Below are 23,601 nucleotides of genomic sequence, written 5' to 3'. Positions count from 1 at the left end.
AGCAAATAGCCGTAAGGTTGGCTAATAACTTGCTTATATAACTCTACAAATTTCTTTGAATCCACTTTCCCAAATATTTGTCGTCCGAGTGTTTCAATTTGTGACAGGTCTCGTGATTTAACCAATATGAAATGAGAAGCATTTAAACTAATATTCCTCGAATATTTACCAGGAAAAAATATATTTTGAGTAATCAATATGACGGAAACCGTGAAATGTCTGCCCCTAGTAAACATGTCTGATACAATTTTTGAATTCGCAGACTCTGTAAAAAGGTCATCATAGATTACTAAGATATGCGAGTCATTATCTACTCGCTCTTCCACAGGATCAATAATGGTTGAATGCTCGATCAGCTTCCCTTTAATTTGTGGATCAGATCGTAATTCAGAGTAACCTCCTCCGCATATGATTATTGAGGAGAACTTGTGTTGATACTTCCTTACAAGTTTACTGCACAAGTAGGATTTTCCACTGTTTGAATAACCAGCAATAATAACACGAGATGGTTCTCTGAAAATATCTAGATGTTCCGCATGGATTATATCATAGGAACTGTCCATGATTAATGCTTCGTTAAGACTGCTAAAAACTAAGGAACTGAGGTGGTATTTATACAAACATAGTCATTTACAGGTGTTTATTCACATATTTTATGTACAGCAACAACATTTTTTTTTAAACTAAACATAGTTCTTACAGTTCACAAACAATAATATTAAACATCCTATTCATTTAGTATAAAAGTTCTAGTCATATGGGGCAACCATCTTAATACTACCTAACAATTGTACAACATAAAATCTAGCGAGGGTTGAATAGTTTCTGAGCTGTAGCATCGCGTTTGCTCCAGGGACGGAATATTGGGTAGAGTCTCTGTGCTTGCTCTACTTCCTCCTCCTCCATAAACACTTCTTCTTCCATCTCCTCCTCCTCTCTCACTTCTACATCCATCTCATCATCATCATTGTTATTGGGAATATCAGGATGACCATACGCTAGGGACTGTGTGGGGCTTAAAATGTAGCGTTTATCGTCAAATGCTGACAATCCTCTGCAGGTACTGCGACATGTACAAATCTTTCCTTGCACGTTGCGTATAGATCTCGACACATACCTGATTGAAGTGTTTGTTTCAAGAGTGTGTTGAAATGAGTCATGTGAGAGTTTCTCTTATAGATGGTATGGTACGCCCTTACACTTTCAAGTGTGCTCCCCATCATGTGTGGTGAACGAATATGTTTTAGGTCTGAGAGCAATTAACTGGTTAATAATCTTAGAGCCTATTTCAGACTTGAGCAATCCTAGTTCACCTTCTCGCGCTTTAGAGTAGGATGGGTGTGTGTCATTAAAATTACTAAAATCCATACAGTCGAAGAGAGGAGACTTATTCAACTCTTCAAACACATCCTGACAGTCCAGTTTAATGATGAAAGAGTCTGTGTCTGCATATAACAGACTCGCTTTATCCCCATACGCAGGTTTGACAACATCATACCAGAACTCATAGAGTCGCCTCTTAGCAATTTGAAGTATATGATAACCCAGATACGTAGGAGTGTTGACTAGGAGAGACTTCTGCTTGATAGTACATATCACACGATCCTTACTTAACAAAAGACTCCACTTGAAGAATGGGTTTCGAGCATGTTTCAGGAAATGACTACGATCTGTGACCAAATAGTGTTTGTTCCCATATTTAGATACATCTGTGAGACTCTTTCCATATATAGAGTTTGATACGAGTTTGAAAGCTTTTTTTTTTTATCGCGCATTTGGTACTGGCACGTTCACGAACATTGGTTTCAATGAAGTCTTTAAGGTAACTCTCCTGCTCGAATTCGTAGATGTCGTGAACTTTAGCTACTTCTAATCCAATGCGCATGAGTAACTGTAACAAGTCCAGACTAACCAGGTAGTCTTTCTGAGGAAGATGAGAAGCAATTAATTTAGTGTTGTTTTTAGGCAGCCCACGACTTTCTTCTGTAAGAATATTCTTACTGTAGGGTGAAATGTGTTCCTCGGTAATGCAAGTATGAGAAAGAACAAGGGGCAGTTCATCTGTATACCTAGCTACATCCGGTCGGACCTGCAGTGTATCACACAACACCCAATATCCCTTGGTCCCGTCACATGGGATATTCTCCAAACCTTGCTCTAGCAGCACGTCACCCTCATCATGTGTCAGTTTCCGGATCCCGCCCCGAGGGAGCAGTTCCGTCATACACGCCCCGTAAAGACTATTAAAATCTAAGTAAATGATGTAGCTACTATCTTCCCCTAGATCTAAGCCTGTGTGCCTGTTCACCACATTCGTGTACTGTCTCGTCACACTGGTGAACCCACCTCGGAGATTCCGACGAAGTAAATCATATAACAATGGGTCTGACACAACATCGAGTTCAACTTTCGATTTAAGCAAGAACGCATCCCAAGCAAATGAGGGTAAAGAAATGTAGTGTGAAATGTCTAATTTGTAGAGAGCAAGCATGGTGTCTCGCCAGACTGTGAACACATCAGCTAGCAATCCTGTGTCCACTTTGAGGTAAAGGAGTAGATACTCCCCTATGTTGCGACATTTAGCCAAATCAAAAATTTCTATGGCTTGTTTATAATCTGTTTCTGACAACTCTTCGTCTTTTAGTGTATTATAAAACTTATCGCGAGAAGGAAGGTGTGGTTCTATTTCACTTCCTGATCTATCTCTCATCTCGTTTAGTATTACTCCTAAATCATAGGAAGCGTTGTGTGAAAAAGTGTATAGGAACTTGTATGAATTTACACATTGCAAATTACATCTATCACAGTACGCTGCTTGATAATTGTGGAATCTTACGGAGTGGTCGTGATGACGGACTTTGATTACATCTTCTCCGTTAAAAGGTACATCACAGAGTTCACAGGCTGTTTTTGTCTCAAATATCACCTGCTGTTGCTGAGACATGTGAAGTTCATAGGATACTAACCCCTTCTTGATTCGTGCCCATGACGCTTCTAGCGTGGTTATAAAGTGATTGGCCGCATCTTTACCCAAATAAGTATCTTTCTCAACAATATTCTTCTGTCTGTCAATGATGATGTACGCATACGCCACTGCATTGTGACGTGTTTCTATCATTCCCTTAGGGTTCGAGCGGTCTAACATGAACTTAAAGTCATAAAAGCACATGTGACTAGGACCATAACCCCGTCCATAGTTACGGAAAGTAATCTTCCTCTCTGGTGGGTAGAATTTGAGAGTCTGATGTACTTTGCATGTACTTTCATGACTCTGCATGCTATCTGCTGGGAGTGATATCAAACAACAGTGACAGAAGCTGTGATGACTCGGGATGCGATCACCATGATCTCGTATATTACGTACATATTGGTTAAAATCCTTAATTAATACTAAGTGTTGAGCTTCCAACATCAGCAATGGTATGACATCTGTATATCCCCCTCTTCCCTTCCTAGCTAGTGTAATGTAGTGTCGCTGTCGTCTAGCATTTTCATCTCTTTCTAGTGAATAGATGAATATACTGACTTTATTCATTTTCTCTACCTTGTGAATATCCTCGAATGTTACTGCAGAATTGACATCAGCTGGCCATTTCATGTGTCTGAGACACCAACTAGCATTCACAGATCTAGCGCGGATATTACCTAGTCGCATCCCCTTAGCTAAACATTTATAAGCTGCAACACACTGCATAAGGCAAATATCAGCCTCTCCCTCTGGATTGAAAACCAATTTTTTTCCACGCAAGCCTTCAGGATAGTCTACATGCGAGCCTAATCTTATCGGATGTTCAATCTGACCACAGTTAATGTAAAACCCGGTGAGCCGCTCAACCAAGACATTGGACCCCTCCTTCTCTTCCAGATCCTGGGATATTTTCCCTGTCAATTCCTCAGCCCAAAAATCAATAAGAGTTTCTACTTCCTCTAGAGTAATTCTTTGCCCCTCACCTCGTATGGGGAAGCCATCGTTATTTATAGGATCCAATAGATTATCCTCCCCATCTTGTTGTACATTTAAATTCCGCACAATTAGAGTGATGTCTGGGTAAATTAAGAGGGATGGGTGTTGTGGAGAGAAAAGGGCGCGTATCTCATTAACGAAAAAATCCCTGTATGTTCGCAGATAGAGTCCTGGTGAGGTGTTAACATGTTCTGGTATGGAGAATGAAAGCCGGACATAACTGCCGTTATAGTTATCAATTCGATCCAGCAGCTGAGGTTGAATTTCTAGGGCAGGTGGAGGAGAGGGGGAAAGAGGTGGCGTGGGTGATGGGAGAGGGCTGGGAGGGGTGGGGGGTGGTGATAGCCCTCCCCCTCCGAGATGAATGGGGGAGAGTGCCTGGTCAGCTATTACGCCAGACGGTGCTAACAAGTCAGAATTGACAGACGCTGGCGGGTCAAGGTCACGGTCTGCTGAGCTGTCGTCTGAGTCACTGTCTGAGATGAAAATGGTACGATTCACACCACTGCTGCTGCTGCTGCTGCTGTCATAGCTGTCGCTGATTGATTGGGGTATGGGGCTGGGGGAGGAACGGGGGGTTGAGTGAGCGCGTGAACGAGTCCTCCCCTCCCTGTGAGAGCCGGAAGTGGGCACTGACTGCCCTGCTGTGTCACTCTCACAGCCACTGCTGCTGCTGCTGGATGCCAAATCTATGCACAGCGGTGTGTCGTCATCTGTAAAAAAAAGAAAAACATATTATCTCTAGAAAGCATATATATATATATATATATATATATATATATATATATATATATATATATATATATATATATATATATATATATATATATATATATATATATATATATATATATATATATATATATATATATTAGTATATTTTGGTAGCAGTCTTTCCTGTAGACATATTTTATTAAATATGACCGAAAAAGTAAGATTAATAATTCTAACACGAATTTTCTCAATCTTTCGTACATTATGCTTCACTGTTGGAGGTAAATCAAAAATCACTTCTCCAAAATTCATTTTTATTTCTAGTCTGACGCGACACGGGCGCGTTTCGTAAAACTTATTACATTTTCAAAGACTTCACAAATACACAACTGATTAGAACTTGCGTTTCCCTGATTTTATATCTACATTTGAGTGAGGTGGGAAGGGTGATGTGGCATTACATTTGAGTAAGGTGGGAAGGATGATGTGGCATTAGAGGATATTAATAGGGTATTAAAAGTATCAACACAAGACAGAACACGAAACAATGGATATTGAATAGAAGTGTTTGTAGAAAGCCTATTGGTCCATATTTCTTGATGCTTCTATATTGGAGCGGAGTCTTGAGGTGGGTAGAATATAGTTGTGCAATAATTGGCTGTTGATTGCAATCAACAATTTTGGAGAAGTGATTTTTGATTTACCTCCAACAGTGAAGCATAATGTACGAAAGATTGAGAAAATTCGTGTTAGAATTATTAATCTTACTTTTTCGGTCATATTTAATAAAATATATATATATATATATATATATATATATATATATATATTATGAGGTTAGGGAACAGACTAGTGGGAATTATTATGTTTAGGAAATAGACTGAAATCAGACAGTAATAACTTACTTATGTCCTGGTGAAGGGGTTGAGCAGGTGAGTGGGTATGAATTCGTAACATCATGTTAACAGGATGAGATATGGTCTCGTAGCCCCCCATCTGGCGGCGTGGCTGAGCCTGATGAAGGGGCGGGGGGGTGCCCGTGAGTGAGATCTGCTCTCCTTAGCTCAGTGTGTGAGGAATGGGGTATAGGCTCGATGACGTCGATCTGTTCCCTCCGTCGATTGAGGTAGGGATTATAACCTGAAATGGAATAAATGATATTCAGCATTGGTGAATGGGGAAAATATGCTTATTATGCATGAGTGTTTGCTTGCAAGTGGATGAAATACAGATATGAGAAGTGTATTTGATATGCTACCTACGTTTATGTGAAGTTTCATTCCGACGATGACCTCCTCGCGGGGTAGGTGAGCAATAAGGACACTTCACGGTTTTGTAAACTGAAATTGGAAAGAACATATTTAACTGTGTGGAATGTAATAGTCGAATGAGAAAATATTCTCACACTATAGTAGTTTACACACGCGATATTTCACCTGTGGATGCCATAAAATGAACTGTGGAATATTAAATATGAATAACACTCATGGTTATCACAGAAAATCTGCTGACATCGCTTGCATTTGATGTCGTAATGTCCTAGGGGCGGTTTTTCACAGCTTGCGCATTGCAGCCGACACACTTGATTCGGTGAAGGAATATAAAACACTCCACATTTCATGCAGGCTGTAGAGCTTCGCCTTTCCATGACAGGAAGGTATATGGTGAGTGTGTAGCGGATGAAGTCTCGCAGGGAACTGGCGGCGCGTTTGTGTGTGAGGGGAGTGAAATGGGCCGGGTCAAATGAGAAGTGATTGATGGCTGACAGGTGTGGGTCTGTCTGTCGGCAGGAGTATGTACCTCGCTCCTCCTTAACGAATTCACAGTGTATGGGGACCCGCCGTGGAATGAACATTGAAAACCCTTTAAGACGAAATGGGTCACTTCCGCAGGAGGGTGCTCTCTTACCCTCCTCTCCCACTTACGACTTCCTGTAGGGGAAGCTAATGGATGTCCAGGCGTTCCTCTCAGGTATGGGGGTTCTCCTCTCCCTCCCCCCTCCCCAAACAACATATCCACTATGTTGGATCCCCTCAACCTCTACTCACGATCATCGTCACACAGGATTAAGTCTATGACAAACACACACATACATATTCATTTACTCCTTCCTCATATTCCACTCTTATCCTTGTATTTGCATACGTCTTCCCAGAAATTCCCACGTCTTCCCAGAAATTCCCTTTGTGACTAGAGCGAGGGGCTGCACCTGCTCACCCGCCACTCAAGACCGCGTCCGACACGCGCCAAACTTCCGGGAAATTCCCCTCCCAAACCCTCTGCGACGACAACGACGCGCACCACCTGCCATCCAACAACATGATCTCCCCTCGTTCCTGACCACATACCATAACACCAGACGCTCATACGCGTCCGAAACGCACCAAACTTCCGGGAAAATTCCCCCCAAAACCCTGTGCGACTAGACACCCGCGCACCACCTGTCGGGTGGCACTCACCTGAGTGCCACCTGGCAGGTGGCGCGCGTCGCTCTAGTCGTACTTTACACTACTGTGACCAGTGGTTGTTTATATGACCTCTCTCTCTCCCCAGTGTGTCCAGTGGTTGTTTATATGACTTCTCTCTCTCTCCCCAGTGTGACCAGTGGTTGTTTATATGACCTCTCTCTCTCCCCAGTGTGTCCAGTGGTTGTTTATATGACCTCTCTCTCTCCCCAGTGTGTCCAGTAATTGTTTATATGACTTCTCTCTCTCCCCAGTGTGACCAGTGGTTGTTTATATGACCTCTCTCTCTCCCCAGTATGTCCAGTGGTTATTTATATGACCTCTCTCCTCGTTGGTTAGGTCACCTGCAACACTGTTCTTTGTGTCACCTGCAACACTGTTCTTTCTGTCAACTGCAACACTGTTCTTTGTGTCACCTGCAACACAGTTCTTTCTGTCACCTGCAACACTGTTCTTTGTGTCAACTGCAACACTGTTCTTTGTGTCAACTGCAACACTGTTCTTTGTGTCACCTGCAACACAGTTCTTTCTGTCAACTGCAACACTGTTCTTTGTGTCAACTGCAACACTGTTCTTTGTGTCAACTGCAACACTGTTCTTTGTGTCACCTGCAACACAGTTCTTTCTGTCAACTGCAACACTGTTCTTTGTGTCAACTGCAACACTGTTCTTTGTGTCAACTGCAACACTGTTCTTTCTGTCAACTGCAACACAGTTCTTTCTGTCACCTGCAACACAGTTTCTTCTGTCACCTGCAACACTGTTCTTTCTGTCTCCTGCAATGTTTTGTTTACGCACGCTCCAAGCCTGAGTTGTTGTGTTCCCACAGGCGATCTTCGCCTCCCTCAACGACCTCAGCACGGAGTACTTCAGCACCGAACAGCGAGCATTCATCTACCAATAAGTCATCGATCTCGGTAAGGCCAGAATTTTCCTATTAGTTACTCTATTACTTTCGGATACGAGCAGGCTTTAACACGAGGAAGTGAAGACTACCATTATAGGGCAGGAATAGTACTACATCGGGAAGTGAAGACTACCATTATAGGGCAGGAATAGTGCTACATCAGGAAGTGAAGACTACCATTATAGGGCAGGAATAGCACTATATCAGGAAGTGAAGGCTACTATTATAGGGCAGGAATAGTACTACATCAGGAAGTGAAGACTACCATTATAGGGCAGGAATAGTACTATATCAGGAAGTGAAGACTACCATTATAGGGCAGGAATAGTACTACATCAGGAAGTGAAGGCTACCATTATAGGGCAGGAATAGTACTACATCAGGAAGTGAAGACTACCATTATAGGGCAGGAATAGTACTACATCAGGAAGTGAAGACTACCATTATAGGGCAGGAATAGTGCAACATCAGGAAGTGAAGACTAACATTATAGGGCAGGAATAGTACCATCACGATGGTACTGGATCGATGAGACTGATTAAATGAGAGATCGATGAGACTGATTAAAAAGATAGAGTCTCATGGTATTGGGGGTGCTATATTAAGCTGGATTAGGGCATGGCTATACCAAAGGAAACAGAGAGTTAGTATAAATGGAATCAAGTCAGAGTGGGAAAATGTTGTAAGTGGAGTGCCTCAAGGCTCTGTCCTGGGACCTCTGTTGTTTATAATATATATAAATGATTTAGATTCAGGTTTGAGTAGCAACATTTGCAAATTTGCCGATGATACGAAAATCGGTAGGGAAATTAATTCGGAGGAGGACTCACTATCACTTCAAGTTGATCTAGATAGGGTTTTGAAATGGTCAAAGGATTGGCAGATGCAGTTTAATGCTGATAAATGTAAAGTTCTGAGGTTAGGTAATGATGATAGAGTTACAAGATACGAGCTAGATGGTGTTGTGATTGCGAAGTCGGATTGCGAAAGGGATCTGGGAGTTATGATTAGTAAGAATTTAAAACAAAAGGATCAATGCATAAATGTTCGTAATAAGGCAAATCGGACACTTGGATTTATTAATCGCAGCGTTAGTAACAAGACACCTGGTGTGGTTCTCAAGCTATATCTTGCTCTAGTTAGGCCCCATTTAGATTATGCAGTTCAGTTTTGGTCGCCATATTATAGAATGGATATAAATTCACTTGAACGTGTCCAGCGTAGGATGACTAAGTTAATTCCCCAAATTAGAAATCTTTCATATGAAGAAAGATTAACAAAGCTTAAGTTGCATTCACTGGAAAGGCGAAGAGTTAGGGGCGACATGATAGAGGTTTACAAGTGGGTGAATGGACATAACAAGGGGGATATTAATAGGGTATTAAAAGTATCAACACAGGACAGAACACGAAACAATGGGTATAAATTGGATAAGTTTAGATTTAGGAAAGACTTGGGTAAATACTGGTTCAGTAACAGGGTTGTTGATTTGTGGAACCAATTGCCGCGTAACGTGGTGGAGGTGGGGTCCCTCGATTGTTTCAAGCGCGGATTGGACAAGTATATGAGTGGGATTGGGTGGTTATAGAATAGGAGCTAACATAAGAACATAAGAACATAAGAACAAAGGTAACTGCAGAAGGCCTATTGGCCCATACGAGGCAGCTCCTATTCTATAACCACCCAATCCCACTCATATACTTGTCCAACCCGTGCTTGAAACAATCGAGGGACCCCACCTCCACAATGTTACGCGGCAATTGGTTCCACAAATCAACAACCCTGTTACTGAACCAGTATTTACCCAAGTCTTTCCTAAATCTAAACTTATCCAATTTATATCCATTGTTTCGTGTTCTGTCCTGTGTTGACACTTTCAACACCCTATTAATATCCCCCCGGTTATGTCCATTCATCCACTTGTAAACCTCTATCATGTCACCCCTAACTCTTCGCCTTTCCAGTGAATGCAACTTAAGCTTTGTTAATCTTTCTTCATATGAAAGATTTCTAATTTGGGGAATTAACTTAGTCATCCTACGCTGGACACGTTCAAGTGAATTTATATCCATTCTATAATATGGCGACCAAAACTGAACTGCATAATCTAAATGGGGCCTAACTAGAGCAAGATATAGCTTGAGAACCACACCAGGTGTCTTGTTACTAACGCTGCGATTAATAAATCCAAGTGTCCGATTTGCCTTATTACGAACATTTATGCATTGATCCTTTTGTTTTAAATTCTTACTAATCATAACTCCCAGATCCCTTTCGCAATCCGACTTCGCAATCACAACACCATCTAGCTCGTATCTTGTAACTCTATCATCATTACCTAACCTCAGAACTTTACATTTATCAGCATTAAACTGCATCTGCCAATCCTTTGACCATTTCAAAACCCTATCTAGATCAACTTGAAGTGATAGTGAGTCCTCCTCCGAATTAATTTCCCTACCGATTTTCGTATCATCGGCAAATTTGCAAATGTTGCTACTCAAACCTGAATCTAAATCATTTATATATATTATAAACAACAGAGGTCCCAGGACAGAGCCTTGAGGCACTCCACTTACAACATTTTCCCACTCTGACTTGATTCCATTTATACTAACTCTCTGTTTCCTTTGGTATAGCCATGCCCTAATCCAGCTTAATATAGCACCCCCAATACCATGAGACTCTATTTTTTTAATCAGTCTTTCATGTGGCACTGTATCAAAAGCTTTGCTAAAGTCAAGGTATACAACATCGCAATCCTTACCACTATCAACTGCCTCAACAATGCTAGAATAAAAAGATAACAAATTTGTTAAACATGAACGGCCATTTATAAAACCATGTTGCGACTCAATTATTAATTTATGTTTTTCAAGATGAAGACGAATTTTATTTGCTATTATAGATTCGAGTAACTTTCCCACAATAGACGTTAGGCTAATTGGTCGATAGTTAGACGCAAGTGATCTATCTCCTTTCTTAAAAACTGGTATCACATTAGCAACTTTCCAAAACTCTGGCACTCTGCCTGACTCTATTGATTTATTAAATATGGTTGACAGTGGGTCACAAAGCTCCTCTTTGCATTCTTTAAGCACCCTAGCAAACACTTCATCCGGCCCTGGGGATTTGTTTGGTTTGAGTTTTACTATTTGTTTAAGAACATCCTCCCTGGTAACTGCTAAACTCGTCAACCTGTCCTCGTCCCCACCCACATAGACTTGTTCGGCTGAAGGCATATTGTTAAGTTCTTCTTTAGTAAATACAGATACAAAATATTTATTAAAAATACTACTCATCTCTTCATCACTATCTGTTATTTGACCTGTCTCAGTTTTTAATGGACCTATCCTTTCCCTAGTCTTAGTACGATATAACTGAAAAAACCCTTTAGGATTTGTCTTTGCTTGCCCTGCTATGCGAACTTCATAGTTACTTTTTGCTTTCCTTATCTCTTTTTTAACATTTCTAACCAGTTGTACGAATTCCTGTTCTAAAGTGACCTCCCCATTTTTAATCCTTTTGTACCAAGCTCTCTTTTTACCTATAAGGTTCTTCAAATTCTTTGTAATCCACTTTGGGTCATTAGTATACGATCTATTCAATTTGTATGGTATACTACGTTCCTGTGCTTTGTTTAGAATATTCTTAAATAAGTTATATATTGAATCCACATCGAAATCCCCATTTAAGTCACCTATCGCTGGGTTCATGTCTCGCTCCAAGACCGGCCCACACCCCATACCCAAGCCTTTCCAATCAATTTGACCCAAAAAATTTCTTAGGCTATTAAAATCAGCTTTTCGAAAATCTGGCACTTTAACAGAATTTTCTCCTACTGGTCTATTCCATTCTATGCTAAATCTGATTTCTTTGTGATCACTGCTCCCTAGCTCACTCCCTATTTCGATGTCATTAATTTGCGTTTCCCTGTTAGTTAACACTAAATCTAAAATATTATTTTCCCGTGTTGGTTCCTTAATGTGTTGCGTAAGAAAGCAATCGTCAATTAATTCTAGAAAATCTTCTGCTTCACTATTCCCTGATTTGTTCAACCAGTTTATTCCGCTAAAATTAAAGTCACCCATGACATAAATACTGTTAGATCTAGATGCTCTAGATATTTCATCCCATAGATGCTTTGCTTCCATTCTGTCTAAATTTGGTGGCCTATATATTACTCCTATTATAATATTATTAGCTTTTTCGTTTAATTCAATCCAAATAGTTTCTGAGTGTGGCTCTGTTTTGATTCCCTCTTTGAGACTACATTTCAAATTGTCCCTAACATATATGGCTACTCCACCTCCTCGTCTAATATATCTATCTGTGTGAAATAGTTTAAATCCATATATTTGATATTCAGCTAATAGTTCTCTATTTTCTACATTCATCCACGTTTCGGTAAGTGCAATAATATCTATTTTTTCTGTGCAGACAAGAGCATTTAATTCGTTAATTTTATTTCTTAGACTTCTACTGTTAGTGTAATATACCCTAAGTGAATTGTTATTTTGCGGACCTTCTCTTTCCCTGATCGTTTTGCCAATTCCTTTCTCCCACAAACACATACTTTTATTACCTCCTTCCTCCAAATCAATTCCCATACCTCTATCTACTAACAGTTTAAACCCAAACAAACACCTCTAACCACTTCTTCTAGCGAGTTCGCAACAGCAACAACCCCAGCTCTCGATAGATGCACCCCATCACGAGCATACATTTCATTTCTTCCATAGAAGTGTTCCCAGTTGTCTATGAAAGATATTGCATTTGATTTGCAATATCTTTCCAGCCGGCAATTGACACCAAGTGCCCTCGATATCCATTCATTTCCCACTCCCTTTCTTGGAAGAATGCCACATATGATCGGGATTCCTCCCTTGCTCCTAACTAACTCTATGGCTGTTTTATACCTCTGAATCAGTTCCTCACTCCTGACTCGACCAACATCATTTCCTCCCACGCTAATGCAAATAATGGGATTGTTCCCATTACCAGCCATAATATCATTCATGTTGTTTATAATATCACCAATGCCAGCTCCGGGATAGCAAACCCTTAACCTGTTCCCCCTATCTCTAGCACAAAACGTTCTATCCAAATACCTTATCTGGGAATCTCCCACAACTAATGTTTGCTTAGGTACTTCCTTTACTTTCTGAGGGGCCTGCGCTTCCTTTCTCTTCGTTGCTTTCCCTTTTGCGCGATCCACAGTCTCTCCACAGCACTCGTCCTCCAAAACGTCAAATGAATTTGAAGTTGCTATGGCGTTTGAAGGCGGCTTTATCAAAGTCTTCTTAAGGCCCCTGTCTTTCGCAACTCTCCAAGACGAGGTACCTTTACTGCTGGTCTCCTCCTTCGTTACTTCTCGTTGTTTTTTAAGCTGACGCACCTCCTCCCGCAGAGAGTCCAACTCTGTCCTCAGGGCTCCCACTAGAGTCACCAGGTCCTTCACTACAACTTCCATATTGCTATGATAAAATAACAACACTCAGGAGCTCCGGTTAACACAACCTCTCACTGTGACTTCACCTGACCGACTGAATGCTGCCCATTCGAGCTGCCTCGAATGGGCCAATAGGCCTTCTGCAGTTACCTTTGTTCTTATGTTCTTATGTTATCACTACATCAGGAAGTGAAAACAGAATCGTGTATGGGAATAGCACTACTTTAGGAAGGTAAGATTGAAACTTAATGAAGGCAAGGCTACCACTTAATGAAGGCAAGACTATCACTTAAGGAAGGTAAGACTACCACTTAAGGAAGGCAAGGCTACCACTTAAGGTAGGTAAGACTACCACTTAAGGAAGATTAAGACTACCACTTAAGAAGGCAAGGATACAACTTAAGGAAGGCAAGGATACAACTTAAGGAAGGCAAGGATGCCACTTAAGCAAGGGAAGGATACCACTTAAGGAAGGTAAGGCTATAACTTTAGGAAGAAAAGTGTACCATTTTGGAAAGCACAGCCACAACTTACAGAACGCAAAGCTACCGCTTAAGGAAGGAAAGACTGGCATATCATAAGAACATAAGAACAAAGGAAACTGCAGAAGGCCTGTTGGCCCATACGAGGCAGCTCCTATTTATAACCACCCAATCCCATTCATATACATGTCCAACCCGCGCTTGAAACAATCGAGGGACCCCACCTCCACAATGTTACGCGGCAACTGGTTCCACAAATCAACAACCCTGTTACTGAACCAGTATTTACCCAAGTCTTTCCTAAATCTAAACTTATCCAATTTATACCCATTGTTTCGTGTTCTGTCTTGTGTTGATACTTTTAATACCCTATTAATATCCCCTTTGTTATGTCCATTCACCCACTTGTAAACCTCTATCATGTCACCCCTAACTCTTCGCCTTTCCAGTGAATGCAACTTAAGCTTTGTTAACCTTTCTTCATATGAAAGATTTCTAATTTGGGGAATTAACTTAGTCATCCTACGCTGGACACGTTCAAGTGAATTTATATCCATTCTATAATATGGCGACCAAAACTGAACTGCATAATCTAAATGGAGCCTAACTAGAGCAAGATATAGCTTGAGAACCACACCAGGTGTCTTGTTACTAACGCTGCGATTAATAAATCCAAGTGTCCGATTTGCCTTATTACGAACATTTATGCATTGATCCTTTTGTTTTAAATTCTTGCTAATCATAACTCCTAGATCCCTTTCGCAATTCGATCTCGCAATCGCAACACCATCTAGCTCGTATCTTGTAACCCTATCATCATTACCTAACCTCAGAACTTTACATTTATCAGCATTAAACTGCATCTGCCAATCCTTCGACCATTTCAAAACCCTATCTAGATCAACTTGAAGTGTTAGTGAGTCCTCCTCCGAATTAATTTCCCTACCGATTTTCGTATCATCGGCAAATTTGCAAATGTTGCTACTCAAACCTGAATCTAAATCATTTATATATATTATAAACAACAGAGGTCCCAGGACAGAGCCCTGAGGCACCCCACTTACAACATTTTCCCACTCTGACTTGACTCCATTTATACTAACTCTCTGTTTCCTTTGGTATAGCCATGCCCTAATCCAAGCTTAATATAGCACCCCCAATACCATGAGACTCTAACTTTTTAATCAGTCTTTCATGTGGCACTGTATCAAAAGCTTTGCTAAAGTCAAGGTACACAACATCGCAATCCTTACCACTATCAACTGCCTCAACAATGCTAGAATAAAAAGATAACAAATTTGTTAAACATGAACGGCCATTTATAAAACCATGTTGCGACTCAATTATTAATTTATGTTTTTCAAGATGAAGACGAATTTTATTTGCTATTATAGATTCGATTAACTTTTCCACAATAGACGTTAGGCTAATTGGTCGATAGTTAGACGCAAGTGATCTATCTCCTTTCTTAAAAACTGGTATCACATCAGCAACTTTCCAAAACTCTGGCACTCTGCCTGACTCTATTGATTTATTAAATATGGTTGACAGTGGGTCACAAAGCTCCTCTTTGCATTCTTTAAGCACCCTGGCAAACACTTCATCCGGCCCTGGGGATTTGTTTGGTTTGAGTTTTACTATTTGTTTAAGAACATCCTCCCTGGTAACTGTTAAACTCGTCAACCTGTCCTCGTCCACACCCACATAGACTTGTTCGGCTGAAGGCATATTGTTAAGTTCCTCTTTAGTAAATACAGATACAAAATATTTATTAAAAATACTACTCATCTCTTCATCACTATCTGTTATTTGACCTGTTTTAGTTTTTAATGGACCTATCCTTTCCCTAGTCTTAGTACGATATAACTGAAAAAACCCTTTAGGATTTGTCTTTGCTTGCCCTGCTATGCGAACTTCATAGTTTCTTTTTGCTTTCCTTATCTCTTTTTTAACATTTCTAACCAGTTGTACGAATTCCTGTTCTAAAGTGACCTCCCCATTTTTGATCCTTTTGTACCAAGCTCTCTTTTTACCTATAAGAACATAAGAACATAAGAACAAAGGTAACTGCAGAAGGCCTATTGGCCCATACGAGGCAGCTCCTATTCTATAACCACCCAATCCCACTCATATACTTGTCCAACCTGTGCTTGAAACAATCGAGGGACCCCACCTCCACAATGTTACGCGGCAATTGGTTCCACAAATCAACAACCCTGTTACTGAACCAGTATTTACCCAAGTCTTTCCTAAATCTAAACTTATCCAATTTATATCCATTGTTTCGTGTTCTGTCCTGTGTTGATACTTTTAATACCCTATTAATATCCCCCCGGTTATGTCCATTCATCCACTTGTAAACCTCTATCATGTCACCCCTAACTCTTCGCCTTTCCAGTGAATGCAACTTAAGCTTTGTTAATCTTTCTTCATATGAAAGATTTCTAATTTGGGGAATTAACTTAGTCATCCTACGCTGGACACGTTCAAGTGAATTTATATCCATTCTATAATATGGCGACCAAAACTGAACTGCATAATCTAAATGGGGCCTAACTAGAGCAAGATATAGCTTGAGAACCACACCAGGTGTCTTGTTACTAACGCTGCGATTAATAAATCCAAGTGTCCGATTTGCCTTATTACGAACATTTATGCATTGATCCTTTTGTTTTAAATTCTTACTAATCATAACTCCCAGATCCCTTTCGCAATCCGACTTCGCAATCACAACACCATCTAGCTCGTATCTTGTAACTCTATCATCATTACCTAACCTCAGAACTTTACATTTATCAGCATTAAACTGCATCTGCCAATCCTTTGACCATTTCAAAACCCTATCTAGATCAACTTGAAGTGATAGTGAGTCCTCCTCCGAATTAATTTCCCTACCGATTTTCGTATCATCGGCAAATTTGCAAATGTTGCTACTCAAACCTGAATCTAAATCATTTATATATATTATAAACAACAGAGGTCCCAGGACAGAGCCTTGAGGCACTCCACTTACAACATTTTCCCACTCTGACTTGATTCCATTTATACTAACTCTCTGTTTCCTTTGGTATAGCCATGCCCTAATCCAGCTTAATATAGCACCCCCAATACCATGAGACTCTATTTTTTTAATCAGTCTTTCATGTGGCACTGTATCAAAAGCTTTGCTAAAGTCAAGGTATACAACATCGCAATCCTTACCACTATCAACTGCCTCAACAATGCTAGAATAAAAAGATAACAAATTTGTTAAACATGAACGGCCATTTATAAAACCATGTTGCGACTCAATTATTAATTTATGTTTTTCAAGATGAAGACGAATTTTATTTGCTATTATAGATTCGAGTAACTTTCCCACAATAGACGTTAGGCTAATTGGTCGATAGTTAGACGCAAGTGATCTATCTCCTTTCTTAAAAACTGGTATCACATTAGCAACTTTCCAAAACTCTGGCACTCTGCCTGACTCTATTGATTTATTAAATATGGTTGACAGTGGGTCACAAAGCTCCTCTTTGCATTCTTTAAGCACCCTAGCAAACACTTCATCCGGCCCTGGGGATTTGTTTGGTTTGAGTTTTACTATTTGTTTAAGAACATCCTCCCTGGTAACTGCTAAACTCGTCAACCTGTCCTCGTCCCCACCCACATAGACTTGTTCGGCTGAAGGCATATTGTTAAGTTCCTCTTTAGTAAATACAGATACAAAATATTTATTAAAAATACTACTCATCTCTTCATCACTATCTGTTATTTGACCTGTCTCAGTTTTTAATGGACCTATCCTTTCCCTAGTCTTAGTACGATATAACTGAAAAAAAACCCTTTAGGATTTGTCTTTGCTTGCCCTGCTATGCGAACTTCATAGTTTCTTTTTGCTTTCCTTATCTCTTTTTTAACATTTCTAACCAGTTGTACGAATTCCTGTTCTAAAGTGACCTCCCCATTTTTAATCCTTTTGTACCAAGCTCTCTTTTTACCTATAAGGTTCTTCAAATTCTTTGTTATCCACTTTGGGTCATTAGTATACGATCTATTCAATTTGTATGGTATACTACGTTCCTGTGCTTTGTTTAGAATATTCTTAAATAAGTTATATATTGAATCCACATCGAAATCCCCATTTAAGTCACCTATCGCTGGGTTCATGTCTCGCTCCAAGACCGGCCCACACCCCATACCCAAGCCTTTCCAATCAATTTGACCCAAAAAATTTCTTAGGCTATTAAAATCAGCTTTTCGAAAATCTGGCACTTTAACAGAATTTTCTCCTACTGGTCTATTCCATTCTATGCTAAATCTGATTTCTTTGTGATCACTGCTCCCTAGCTCACTCCCTATTTCGATGTCATTAATTTGCGTTTCCCTGTTAGTTAACACTAAATCTAAAATATTATTTTCCCGTGTTGGTTCCTTAATGTGTTGCGTAAGAAAGCAATCGTCAATTAATTCTAGAAAATCTTCTGCTTCACTATTCCCTGTTTTGTTCAACCAGTTTATTCCGCTAAAATTAAAGTCACCCATGACATAAATACTGTTAGATCTAGATGCTCTAGATATTTCATCCCATAGTTGCTTTGCTTCCATTCTGTCTAGATTTGGTGGCCTATATGTTACTCCTATTATAGTATTATTAGCTTTTTCGTTTAATTCAATCCAAATAGTTTCTGTGTGTGGCTCTGTTTTGATTCCCTCTTTGAGACTACATTTCAAATTGTCCCTAATATATATGGCTACTCCACCTCTTCGTCTAATATATCTATCTGTGTGAAATAGTTTAAATCCATATATTTGATATTCAGCTAATAGTTCTCTATTTTCTACATTCATCCACGTTTCGGTAAGTGCAATAATATCTATTTTTTCTGTGCAGACAAGAGCATTTAATTCGTTAATTTTATTTCTTAGACTTCTACTGTTAGTGTAATATACCCTAAGTGAATTGTTATTTTGCGGACCTTCTCTTTCCCTGATCGTTTTGCCAATTCCTTTCTCCCACAAACACATACTTTTATTACCTCCTTCCTCCAAATCAATTCCCATACCTCTATCTACTAACAGTTTAAACCCAAACAAACACCTCTAACCACTTCTTCTAGCGAGTTCGCAACAGCAACAACCCCAGCTCTCGATAGATGCACCCCATCACGAGCATACATTTCATTTCTTCCATAGAAGTGTTCCCAGTTGTCTATGAAAGATATTGCATTTGATTTGCAATATCTTTCCAGCCGGCAATTGACACCAAGTGCCCTCGATATCCATTCATTTCCCACTCCCTTTCTTGGAAGAATGCCACATATGATCGGGATTCCTCCCTTGCTCCTAACTAACTCTATGGCTGTTTTATACCTCTGAATCAGTTCCTCACTCCTGACTCGACCAACATCATTTCCTCCCACGCTAATGCAAATAATGGGATTGTTCCCATTACCAGCCATAATATCATTCATGTTGTTTATAATATCACCAATGCCAGCTCCGGGATAGCAAACCCTTAACCTGTTCCCCCTATCTCTAGCACAAAACGTTCTATCCAAATACCTTATCTGGGAATCTCCCACAACTAATGTTTGCTTAGGTACTTCCTTTACTTTCTGAGGGGCCTGCGCTTCCTTTCTCTTCGTTGCTTTCCCTTTTGCGCGATCCACAGTCTCTCCACAGCACTCGTCCTCCAAAACGTCAAATGAATTTGAAGTTGCTATGGCGTTTGAAGGCGGCTTTATCAAAGTCTTCTTAAGGCCCCTGTCTTTCGCTAAAGGTTCTTCAAATTCTTTGTTATCCACTTTGGGTCATTGGTATTCGATCTATTCAATTTGTATGGTATACTACGTTTCTGTGCTTTGTTTAGAATATTCTTAAATAAGTTATATATTGAATCCACATCGAAATCCCCATTTACGTCACCTATCGCTGGGTTCATGTCTCGCTCCAAGACCGGCCCCCACCCCATACCCAAGACTTTCCAATCAGTTTGACCCAAAAAATTTCTAAGGTTATTAAAATCAGCTTTTCGAAAATCTGGCACTTTAACAGAATTTTCTCCTACAGGTCTATTCCATTCTATGCTAAATCTGATTTCTTTGTGGTCACTGTTACCTAGCTCACTCCCTATTTCGATGTCATTAATTTGTGTTTCCCTGTTAGTTAACACTAAATCTATAATATTATTTTCCCGTGTTGGTTCCTTAATGTGTTGCGTAAGAAAGCAATCGTCAATTAATTCTAGAAAATCTTCTGCTTCACTATTCCCTGTTTGGTTCAACCAGTTTATTCCACTAAAATTAAAGTCACCCATGACGTAAATACTGTTAGATCTTGATGCCCTAGATATTTCATCCCATAGATGCTTTGCTTCCATTCTGTCTAAATTTGGTGGCCTATATATAACTCCTATTATAATATTATTTGCTTTTTCGTTTAATTCTATCCAAATAGTTTCTGTGTGTGGCTCAGTTTTGATTCCCTCTTTGAGACTACATTTCAAATTGTCCCTAACATATATGGCTACTCCCCCTCCTCGTCTAATATATCTATCTGTGTGAAATAGTTTAAATCCATTTATTTGATATTCAGCTAATAGTTCTCTATTTTCTACATTCATCCACGTTTCGGTAAGTGCAATAATATCTATTTTTTCTGTGCAGACAAGAGCATTTAATTCGTTAATTTTATTTCTTAAACTTCTACTGTTAGTGTAATATACCCTAAGTGAATTGTTATTTTGAGGCCCTTCTCTTTCCCTGATCATTTTGCCAATTCCTTTCTCCCACAAACACGTACTTTTATTATCTCATTCCTCCAAATCAATTCCCATACCTCTATCAGCTAACAGTTTAAACCCAAACAAACACCTCTAACCACTTCTTCCAACGAGTTCGCAACAGCAACAACCCCAGCTCTCGATAGATGCACCCTATCACGAGCATACATTCCATTTCTTCCATAGAAGTGTTCCCAGTTGTCTATGAAAGATATTGCATTTGATTTGCAATATCTTTCCAGCCGGCAATTGACACAAAGTGCCCTCGATATCCACTCATTTCCTACTCCCTTTCTTGGAAGAATGCCACATATGATCGGGATTCCTCCCTTGCTCCTAACTAATTCAATGGCTGTCCTGAATCTCTGTATTAGTTCCTCACTCCTAACTCGTCCAACATCATTACCCCCTGCACTAATACAAATAATGGGTTTGTTTCCATTTCCTGTCATAATATCATTCATGTTTCCAACAATATCACCAATTCCAGCTCCCGGATAGCAAACCCTTAATCTGTTCCCCCTATCTCTGGCACAACACGTTCTGTCTAAATACCTCACCTGGGAATCTCCCACAACCAAAATTCGCTTCGATTCTCCCTTTTCCTTTCGAGCAGTTTGAGGGACCTGTGCTTCAATGTTCCTCGTTACTTTGTCTTTGCCACCTCGTTGAACAACAGGTTCAACATAGCACTCGTCCTCTAATACGTCAAATGTGTTAAAAGTCCTTAGGTGTAGGCTATTAGTTGTCGGTTTTGCCAAGGTCTTCTTAAGACCCCTGTCTTTCACAACTTGCCAAGACGAGGACTTCTTAATACTGGTCTCGTCAGTCCTTCTTAATGAGGTCCCGTCAACACTGGCCTCCTCCTTCGTTTCCTCCCGAAGTCGTAGACGTCGTACCTCCTCCCGCAGGGAATCCATCTCTGCTCTCAGAACTCCAGACTCACCAAATCTTTTACTAATCCTTCCATTATTGCAATAATAATGTTATTAGAATCGGAGCTCCAGCTAACACAACCTCTCACTGTGACTGCACCTGACTGTATAAGGAAGGAGTCGCGTCCACTTAAGGAAAGAAGGAAGGAAGGAAGTGGTACAACTCGTACAACTGGTTAGAAATGTTAAAAAAGAGAGAGGGAAAGCAAAAAGAAACTATGAAGTTCGCATAGCAGGGCAAGCAAAAACAAATCCTAAAGGATTTTTTCAGTTATATCGTACTAAGACTAGGAAAAGGATAGGTCCATTAAAAACTGAGACAGGTGAAATAACAGATAGTGATGAAGAGATGAGTACTATTTTTAATAAATATTTTGTATCTGTATTTACTAAAGAGGAACTTAACAATGTGCCTTCAGCCGAACAAGTCTATGTGGGTGGGGACGTGGACAGGTTGACGAGTTTAGTAGTTACCAGGAAGGATGTTCTTAAACAAATAGTAAAACTCAAACCAAACAAATCCCCAGGGCCGGATGAAGTGTTTGCCAGGGTGCTTAAAGAATGCAAAGAGGAGCTTTGTGACCCACTGTCAACATATTTAATAAATCAATAGAGTCAGGCAGAGTGCCAGAGTTTTGAAAAGTCGCTAATGTGATACCAGTTTTTAAGAAAGGAGATAGATCACTTGCGTCTTACTATCGACCAAAGTGTCTGTAGAAGCACAAACTCTACATATAAGGTGTAATTTGCATGTAAATTGATTAATAAATGAAAGCTGAGAAACGCCTTGAAGTTGTAAATTACTTTCCAGAGTAAAATAAAGATCCAAGTTCGGCCACCTGTAGCTGAGCTTGACTTCAACAGATTTCGTTCATAATTGGCACCCATGCAGATAGGCATCCATTGAGCAAGGTGTGCACGTTTCATGCAAATCCCTTGATAACAAACGAGAAAAATAATTGGCCAAAAAAAAAAAAGAAAAAAAAAAAAAAAAAAATTGCATATAAATATATTGCACATACATATTACAATTATTACAAGAGTTTGTGCTTCTACAGCACATAGTAGACATTTTACTTGACACATGTGTTTCCTGAGATTATTTGAGAATGTTGAACATTCGTTGCATAATACGTTGTGTATTTTTTTTCTCCTTTTCTGTTTAGGGTGTGATGGTGAAACTTGGACCAGTTGCAGCCCTTTCTATAACCATTTCATAAAAAAATTTATAAGCAAATTGAACAACTTTTAATTTAGTGGGATAAGCCCCCTTAACAAATTTGTTATCTTTTTATTCTAGCATTGTTGAGGCAGGTGATAGTGGTAAGGATTGCGATGTTGTGTACCTTGACTTTAGCAAAGCTTTTGATACAGTGTCACATGAAAGACTGATTAAAAAGATAGAGTCTTATGGTATTGGGGGTGCTATATTAAGCTGGATTTGGGCATGGCTATACCAAAGGGAACAGAGAGTTAGTATAAATGGAGTCAAGTCAGAGTGGGAAAATGTTGTAAGTGGGGTGCCTCAGGGCTCTGTCCTGGGACCTCTGTTGTTTATAATATATATAAATGATTTAGATTCAGGTTTGAGTAGCAACATTTGCAAATTTGCCGATGATACGAAAATCGGACAGGAAATTAATTCGGAGGAGGACTCACTATCACTTCAAGTTGATCTAGATAGGGTTTTGAAATGGTCGAAGGATTGGCAGATGCAGTTTAATGCTGATAAATGTAAAGTTCTGAGGTTAGGTAATGATGATAGAGTTACAAGATACGAGCTAGATGTTGAGATTGCGAAGTCGAATTGCGAAAGGGATCTGGGAGTTATGATTAGTAAAAATTTAAAACAGAGGGATCAATGCATGAATGTTCGTACTAAGGCAAATCGGACGCTTGTATTTATAAATCGCAGC

The 23,601-nt window shown here is 39.8% G+C and overlaps 1 long non-coding RNA gene across 1 annotated transcript; it reads right to left on the bottom strand.

Annotated features, from left to right (window-relative positions):
* Positions 1–5,631: 5,631 nt before the first annotated feature.
* LOC138355711 (uncharacterized) lies at positions 5,632–6,027 on the bottom strand. Its single transcript, XR_011223998.1, has 2 exons — positions 5,941–6,027; positions 5,632–5,818 (listed from the first exon to the last, which is right to left on the bottom strand). It is a non-coding gene; the product is annotated as an uncharacterized lncRNA (long non-coding RNA).
* Between the last annotated feature and the right edge of the window lie 17,574 nt (positions 6,028–23,601).

Source organism: Procambarus clarkii, chromosome 68, assembly GCF_040958095.1.
Source record: "Procambarus clarkii isolate CNS0578487 chromosome 68, FALCON_Pclarkii_2.0, whole genome shotgun sequence".
NCBI lineage: Eukaryota > Metazoa > Arthropoda > Malacostraca > Decapoda > Cambaridae > Procambarus > Procambarus clarkii.
Note: the sequence above shows the minus strand (reverse complement) of the source record. Positions and strands in the feature narration are given on the sequence as shown.